The following is an 8,985-nucleotide window of genomic DNA, read 5'->3' on the forward strand; positions in this document are numbered from 1 at the left end:
CTCAATGGAAATGTAACTGCAGAAAGATATCTATCTGTCTATCTATCTATATGTATGTATATATGTATACATATATACAATAGAATATCAATTAAAATATTACTGCAGATATGATACCAATTAACACGATTTCTTTACACATTATACTGCTAAAATGCTATAATATATTGCATTATATTGCTAAAGTGTACATTTTAATCTAATTTAAAACTGTATCAAGACCATCATCATGCTGGACGTTGACGTGCATGTGAAAAACAGTATTTGTATTCATTAATATTTATAACCATTCATGTATAGCAAATTAATTTAAAAATCATTTTCATTTTATTTGTGCTACATTTTACAGCTAAATGTGATATGATGCATCTTCACCAATAAATTAGTTAAAAGTCTGAACTGCAATATCGGGGGTTTCACGTGAAAAAAAATGACTAAAAAAACATGGAAAAGGCTGAAAGATTCTATGAACTTGAGCGTTTCATTCCAACTACAGTCAATAGTAGCACCAACAAAACGAACATAATTTCGCTCGCTTATGAGAGGCCATGAAAAATTGCAGGTTTAGTCGGAATTAAACCAAAACATCAGCTAGCAAACTGCGCCCCTGCGCGCCCTCAAACGGAGCTCTCTAACTGTACATTTCACCGGAAACACATTTGCAATCGAGCGTGCAAGTAACTGCATCAGGCGTGTGTATATAAGTTCTTGAAAAGATGGCGGGCACGGGAGAGACAGGGCATCGAGTGAGGAATGTCGAGGATCGAGCCCCACCATGTCTTTAACAACCATTGTGTGTGCATGCCGTTCAGCCAGCTAGCTACTCAGCGGGCTAATTTGAAATCAGCCCACAATGCATCCTCCAGCCCGGTTTTTACACTTGATACAATGAGGAAAACAGCGCAAACAATTACAGCGAGCTCTACGTTTACGGATAGAATGGGCTGCGCGTGAAAGAAGGTTTTGTTACATTGTTGCAAAGCGCCGCTCATCAGCTCCAGTCTGTCAGAGGAGATCCTGCTAGCCACATTCAGCTGTTTCCCCCCCCCAAAAGACCAATATACATCACCTAAACTGAATATAAACTTCGATCGGAATGCGCTAAACGTAAATATGTATGTTATATTTTATTACTTTCACTCCAAGCAGCTCCGGTAGCGTTTTCCTTGCAGATTTTCGGGTAGCTTTTATTGCGAAGAAGCATAATAGATGGCTGGGGTCGACACTGGTTGGGTAGTGTTGTGCGCATGCGCGCTGCGTCGCACGGTATTGTGGTTGTTGTTGTATTATGAATAACTGTCGCTCTCTGCGCCGCTCAGCCTTTAACGTTCTCATTCCAAACCTCCGATATACACATGTCGTTTATTACAAATATAGAATTGACACTGCAATATAAAGTAAGCAGATCATGTGTATAACCTTGAATAGGTTTGTGTTTGGTTGATGAACAACTGACAATACTGCATATAAGAGTTACTGACAAAATAAATAAATGCATAGAAATATTTGTGCTTTTATTAGTTTACTTCTATCTATCAATCAATCAATCAATCAGTCAGTCAGTCAGTCAGTCTGTCTGTCTATTATAAACCCCAAAATTACTATGTAATTTTATTAGTAAGTACTGAACAATAATGAACAATTGTGTGAAAAAGCGACAATGTAGATAGATAGATAGATAGATTTTAGGATTAATATGATGTCTAATAAAATATTAATATTTAATATAATATTTAATAAACCAGTTTTTGCTGCACTTGTTTTATCTTGCAACACTGGTGAAAATAATTTCATAGGCTATATCAAAATAATATCATATTTCTAAATGTCCAGTAAATATGATACAATAAAGTAAATACGATGTTTGTAATGTTGCATCTCATGACCGATGAGGTTTCCTCCTCCCAGTAGCCCCTCACTTTGCGATCAGCACTAAACAGACAAAACAGCGAGACTGACCCCAGATCAGCTTTGTACGGAGTGATGAACAATTTTCTGTTCTAGTGGAAAAGATTCGAACAGACTTACTTGCAAAATATTGAAATAAAAAATGATGCCTTTGTTCACAGTTCATTTAGAGAAACCAAAGCTATGCTAAATTTATTTTCGTCGAATAAAGTAAAGAAACAGTCAGTCACCATCATACGAATCTCATTCTCAAGCTGTCCTTACATACCGCACATGCGCGGTGGCTCAGAGAATAGGGTCCTAGAACTGCGGTCCTGAAACTGCAGCCTCCGGTTGTGCAGGAACATACTATTGAAGTGCCGCCTTTTCCACCAGTTTGTAAACATAGTAGTTTGGAGCGACTCGTTTGCAGGGTTTAAAGTTCTCCGGCGTGCGGCTGGGAAAAAAAGTCGTCCTACATTTAAAAACACTTGTTGATATCAAGTTCGAGTTCATGAGTTCGCCTACCAATGTATGAGAGGAACACAGCTTTCACTCTCAACCAGACTAACAGCCAATCAGAAGTTTTTGCTCTTATAAACACGAGACGCGCATTAGCTGATGAATGGAAAGAAGCCTGGGTCTCGACTCGAGCGCGACACATTGAAAAAGCTGCGAGGCGCAATGGTCAACTATTTCCATCTGAACTCTGCAGGACTGCGGCTCTCCAGGACCGGAGTTCGCCACCCCTGGCCTAGTAAGACCTTGATTAGCTGCTTCAGGTGTGTTTGATTAGGGTTGGAGCTAAACTCTGCAGGACACCGGCCCTCCAGTACCGAGTTTGGGCACCCCTGGGTTAAACTCTTCCTCTGCATATGCTGTGAGTTTGGGCTGCTTTACGTTCATCTGGGAAAACTCACTTGATTTGTAACGTAAATCATTTAAACCTATGCCAACACAGGAGAATACATCAACATATTTCTAAATATGTGATTTATTGTACATAGCGATTTCAAAATAAACGTTTCTGACTTGGCATGTGGCCAAATATTAAAATTAAATGGATTTGAACGTCGTTGAATCACATGAAACATCACCAGGCCGTTGGCGCCCTCTGCAGGTATTTGTTAAGGCATATTACATTATTTAACTGTTGTTCAGTAAAACCATGTACTTGGTTTTGATACTTTATTTGAGGCCAATTATTATTGCCTCATCGTTACTTTATATATAAATATAGTCATATTAAAGCCTGTTGTTCCACTTAGTTCTATTTGTATTACTAAAAATATCAGATTACTCGCTTGTCAAAATAATCAAATTACTTGATTAGCAAAATAATCATTAGTTAAGCACTAGATTAGTTAAAACATTTCAAAATACAACTGCATTGTTTTACTTTTTGTGATTAAAAGACTGGACATTACTTTTACGGTAGTATACTGTATAGTAGAATTCCTTGCGTTACATTTCAAGTTTGATGTTTTTTTTTGTTTCTTCTTATTTTTTTCTTATCAGTTTTGTATATTAGGGTTGTGTGTTACACCTAATGTTGTTAAAAGAATGTTCCGTTTTTTTACCGTAAATTTTACGGATTTTTTTTTACAGTGTATATTCATTAAAAAAAAATCAGTTTGAATAAGGAAAGCGATAACTTTGCCATAGTATCCTTTCAAATGTTAAAGTTGCCACAGTCATTGCATTCTTTGCATGTGCTGCACTTTATTTGTACCATTTTGTTTTATTAGTTTATTTATTAGAATTTGAAAGATAATAACAATATTGATTAATAAGTGAGATCAGATTTTAGTTATTGAAAGTCCTGGAATTTTATTTTGCAGTATCTGTACAGACCCTGTTTAAGTTACTAGTTCTTCGACCATTTTAACGTTTTTGTTGTTGTTATTTGAACTGAACTGTAGTTGTCTGTAGTAAACTGGCTTTGTATATTTCCTATTTTATATTAGTTTCCTAGTATTTAATTTACCATTATTTCTTTTGAACAAAGCAATTTCAGAAATTTCATGTTTTAGATTGTAGGTCACCTTGTGAGTAACCTTTCTTGGTATTGCTGTTTCAAATATCCCACCAAAATCTGTAGTCTGAGCCTGTCGAGGGCTAATGGCAATGGCAGATACGTTACTAATTAGTTTAAAGGAAAATCATTTTCTTTTTTTGTTTGCCAAATAACCCTGTGTAGGTAGGTGTCTACCCCCGCAACCCCCCGGAAAAAAGTTCAGGCTCAGGATTTTTTTTTGCTTTAACCTGCGTTTGAAACCAAAACTCGGGTTAGAACCCTCCAGTAAGGTTCTATTTGTTTGTTCGTGTTTCGTTGCTTATGTGATAAGTAAACCTGAGCTGAATGCAAGTACTGGGTCTGTTGTTAGCCGTGCTATGTGTGTGACAGGCATGTGTTCGTGACAGGGCGCCAACTATATAGATGTTTATTGTTGTAACTGATTTGTCTGGCTGTCAAAATATACACTGCACCATTCGCAGTTCTGGATAAACATTTGACTTAGTAAGAAGAAGCAACGGGCTTGGTTGCCATGCTATTCTAGGCAACTGAAATAAATGGCATTTGTTTACATCATTACATAATTTCACTCTATTCAACCATTTTATGATCAACTATGATCTCTTATTTAGAGCCCCCGTATTTGACCCACATGAGGTGCAGAGATGGCATCATAGGAGATGAAGCTGGACACAGAAACACATAAGACATTCAGCATCATCATCCTCTAAGGTAGAAAACCTGCCTTTTGGTTACTTTGCCTTTTTAAATGCAGAGCTTCAGCCAGAAGTTAAGTTGTTCCTCTGTTGATGTAATCTGTGTACATCTATTTCTGAAGCCTGCTCCCGTGAAACCAAACTACTCCTTGAAGTTCACACTCGCAGGTCACACAAAAAATATATCATCAGTCAAATTTAGCCCTGTGGTTGGCCAGTTCATGTAAGTAGTAATGTACTTGTAATGTTCAGTTTTAATCTACAGAAAGCAAACCAATGTATGAAGATTTTGAAATGACAAGCTCATCAAAATATGGCGGCAGACAAGCTCATCAAAATATGGGGCGCTTTTGATGGAAAATTTGAGAAGAGTCTTGCAGGACATAAACTTGTGAGTTTTAATCTAAGTTAAAGGACTAGTTCACAAAAAATATACATATTTGCTGAAAATTATTTTTGTTGAAAAGTTTTTTTTTTTGTTGTTGTTGTTGAAAAGTGAACTATTCCTTTAAAGGGTCAGTTCCCCTGAAAATGAAAATTCTGTCATCAATTACATATTGCACTCATGTCGTTCAAACCCATAAGATGTTCATCTTCAAAACACAAATACAAATATTTTGAATGAAACCTGAGACATTTCTGTCCCTCTGTTGAAAGTCCATAGATGTATTAAAGAGATGGTAAAAATATACTCTTAAGAATCTTCCTGTTCCAGCAATTAAAGATCATATTGTGATGTGCATGGCCGGACTTACCATTGAGCTTGAATGGGCTGCAGCCCAGGGGCCCCGCTTTAACCCGTTTACATTTGTTCAGTTATGTGCCAGTAAGAAATTATTAGCCGCATTTCAACTGCGCACACGGGCCAGCCGGGGCTTCCAGCTTCCAAATACGACATTCGAAGCCATAATCAAACAGCATAAACTGGAATTTATGATTTTTTTTCACGTAGAAAAAGGATACACGTATTAAATCACGTCTACGCTGCGCCAAATCGCCGATTAATTTGTGATCACATGGCTACTTTAAACGGTTCCATTAAGCATTTAGCCCAAAAGAGCGCACATTTACAACGATAATGATAAATTCTCACGTTCACGCCTCGCTTCTTTACAGAGGATGATTCTATATTATATTAATGTTCCACTAAATTAATCTAAAGAATTCTGAGCGCTCTCTCCCGTCCAAAGACTATAGAATACCCTAATATCTTACAGGGACTTTGTCCCGTCTCACTACCTCCACACAAAGTGGAGCAGAAATTTCATCAGAACGATTTAAAAAAATAAAAATAGCCAGTTACAGGGTTCGTACTGTCATGAAAAACCCAGAAAGCGTTGGAAAAGTCGTGGAAATGTATTTTTTACAAATCTCTATATAATAGAATATTTGTTTAATCACGTCCTGAATCTCGGTGCGGGATTGCGCATTTTGGTTTTACTCATTTTCGCAGGTTTCGCACGTTTGGAAAATTCCCGCAAACATTTATTTAATATAGGCTACTTTAAACGGTTCCATTAAGCATTTAGCCCAAAAGAGCGCACATTTACAACGATAATGATAAATTCTCACGTTCACGCCTCGCTTCTTTACAGAGGATGATTCTATATTATATTAATGTTCCACTAAATTAATCTGAAGAGTTTTGAGCGCTCTCTCCCGTCCAAAGATTATAGAATACCCTCATATCTTACGTCTCACTACCACCACACAAAGTGGAGCAGACATTTCATCAAGACGACTTTAAAAAATAAAAATAGCCAGTTACAGGGTTCGTACTGTCATGAAAAACCCAGAAAGCGTTGGAAAAGTCGTGGAAATGTATTTGAAAAATCTCTATATAATAGAATATATGTTTAATCACGTGCTGAATCTCGGTGCGGGATTGCGCATTTTGGTTTTACTAATTTTCGCACGTTTGGAAAATGTTTCCAAACATTTATTTAATATACAATGTAGGTTAGATGAGTTAAAAAATTCACACAGAATATCAGATTAAGTGAGTCATTTGAAAACAGCGTGAGTGGTTCAGCTGTACCGCATGTTCGACTGTCACTTGCCTAATCGGGTCAGTGTTGCATCATCACAAAAGTTTATCATTTGCACGTCTTTTTAAGTCTTTTTTAAAAACCATTCGGTACTTGCGCGCTCCAAACTACTTTTCTGGCCGCTCACGGTCACATCCAAAGCGTGCGCACATGAAGCCGCCTCACAAACACCTCAAAAAAAAGTTATTGTTTTCATTGTTTCTGACTCAAGTAACCTTGCATTTTAATAAATAATGTTACATAAAGACAGGATTCAACTCACTCATTAAGACAATCACTTGCTGCCACCTACTGGCAGTTGTAGTTTCATATTTTAAAAAGTAGCTCATTATTTCATTTTTGCAATCATTTAATATTTCTACACTAAAATGTTGTATTTAAACTTAACATAACTTATGCAAAATCCATCTATGGATTTTGTTTATAGTGATTTCATTTGATTGTTAATAGCCAACGTTTTTTTATTCAGATTTAATTTATTAAATTTAAGAATCTGACATAAAAGGACACAGATATGACAATACATTTTCATAATAATGCATCTCTTTAGTTTTTTTCTGCTCAGTGTTATTTCAGGGTGTTGATCTCTCAACTGAGAGATCACATCCTGTTTATTGTATTATAGTGACTATTTAATATTACATCTAAACTTTGACTAGGCTAGACATGTTGCCTATTAATTGTATACAGTATATTAACCTGAAAGCATATTTACATTTTTGTGTATTTTGTGTTACTCCATAATAATGTTCTAGTTGAGGGCATTTGTAGTATAGGTATGAGGCCCAAACATAACCTCAAGCCCAGGGGCCCCCGGCCCCGTAAGTCCTGCCCTGGTGATGTGAATATCAGATGTGGCCTGGTCATCAGACTACAATCTTTTGGTGTCTGCATCAGATGACAAAACACTGAAGATCTGGGATATGAATTCAGTAAAACTTGTCAAATAATTGTATCTGATGCTGTACGTGTCATCCATATCAGTTTCTGAGTATTGTATCCTAATTCTCTGTCATGCTTTTGAAGGGAAAATGTCTGAAGACACTGAAAGGCCATAGCAACTACGTCTTCTGTTGTAACTTCAACCCACAGTCGAATCTTGTTGTTTCTGGATCTGTAAGTAAACAAACAGATGAATTGTTTTTTTAAATGAATAAAAATAAATATGAGACAGTGTTTGTCATCGTATGTCATTTATTGATTGAGTGATGTGGTTCATGTTGACAGTTTGATGAGAGTGTACGGATTTGGGATGTCAAAACTGGGAAGTGTCTGAAGACCCTGCCAGCTCACCCGGACCCCGTCTCAGCAGTAAACATCAATTCCCAAAAATATTTTTATTAGTTTGCATGCAGATTTTGTTGATGTCGGTTTCATGGTATGTTTTCAGGTTCACTTCAACAGAGATGGATCCCTAATAGTATCCAGTAGCTATGATGGTTTATGGTAAGTTGAGTTGTGCCTTCTATTAAAAGTCCTGTTAGCCATTTCAGCTTTTTGGCTAGCTTACTCATTAATGTTTCTAAACCCAAAAACGTATAAAAAGGCAGAGTGGCATAGCGCATTCTCTGACTGGATATTACAGTGATATCTGTCCGTTAGAACAGACATTTTATGTGTGCCATTAGTAAACATTTACTTACAGCACCTTCAAGTAAGCCTCCATCTGTACTCATGATGTGATGACATTATTTATCCATTCGTAATGTTATGGACTGTATTTCAGCCGACTGTGGGACACTGCATCAGGACAATGTCTGAAAACTCTCATAGGTATGTGACTTATGTGACTGGTGAAGCTGGAGAGCACGATATCAAGTTTTCTTATCATAGTTGGACTTTGTTTTAGCCTTAAATCTTGAGGTGTTGTTGTGGTACCAGATGGCAGGATGGTGTGTGCTGCATAATTTAAATAAATGTAGCCTTTCTAAATGCAAATTAGGAGAGTGTGTTGATGGCGAACTGATCTGTTTTATTTCCAGATGATGACAACCCTCCTGTCTCAGTTGTGAAGTTTTCTCCAAATGGAAAATACATTCTAGCTGCAACACTGGACAAGTAAGGAAATTAATCTCCCTAGTGACTGTTTATTTTTTCCAGTCAGTGCAGTTTCTGAGACAATATTAATTCAGTAAAACGACCAACAATGCAAACAATTGTCATGTAATATAAAAAAAAAAGAACACATAAATAAATTGATGCTTTATCTCATAGTACGTTAAAGCTCTGGGACTACAGCAAGGGAAAGGTATGTCATCAAACTCAATCATAAATGTTGACTGCTAATAATTTTTATTGATATATATATATATATATA

The 8,985-nt window shown here is 36.7% G+C and overlaps 1 protein-coding gene and 1 pseudogene across 1 annotated transcript in view; one reads left to right on the forward strand and one right to left on the reverse strand.

Annotated features, from left to right (window-relative positions):
• The window catches only part of LOC107672563 (bromodomain-containing protein 3-like), an 18,581-nt gene extending 17,322 nt beyond the window's left edge, over positions 1 to 1,259 (reverse strand). The window contains exon 1 of the mRNA XM_016465803.1: positions 1,135 to 1,259. The gene's annotated coding sequence lies outside the window, so the exon portion shown is untranslated. The remainder of the gene's footprint in view (positions 1 to 1,134) is intronic.
• Positions 1,260 to 2,447: 1,188 nt separating this feature from the next.
• Positions 2,448 to 8,985, forward strand: part of LOC107672570 (WD repeat-containing protein 5-like) — an 8,413-nt pseudogene continuing 1,875 nt past the window's right edge.

The sequence above is a fragment of the Sinocyclocheilus anshuiensis genome, unplaced genomic scaffold (genome assembly GCF_001515605.1).
Source record: "Sinocyclocheilus anshuiensis isolate Anshui unplaced genomic scaffold, SAMN03320099.WGS_v1.1 scaffold176, whole genome shotgun sequence".
Classification (NCBI taxonomy): Eukaryota; Metazoa; Chordata; class Actinopteri; order Cypriniformes; family Cyprinidae; genus Sinocyclocheilus; species Sinocyclocheilus anshuiensis.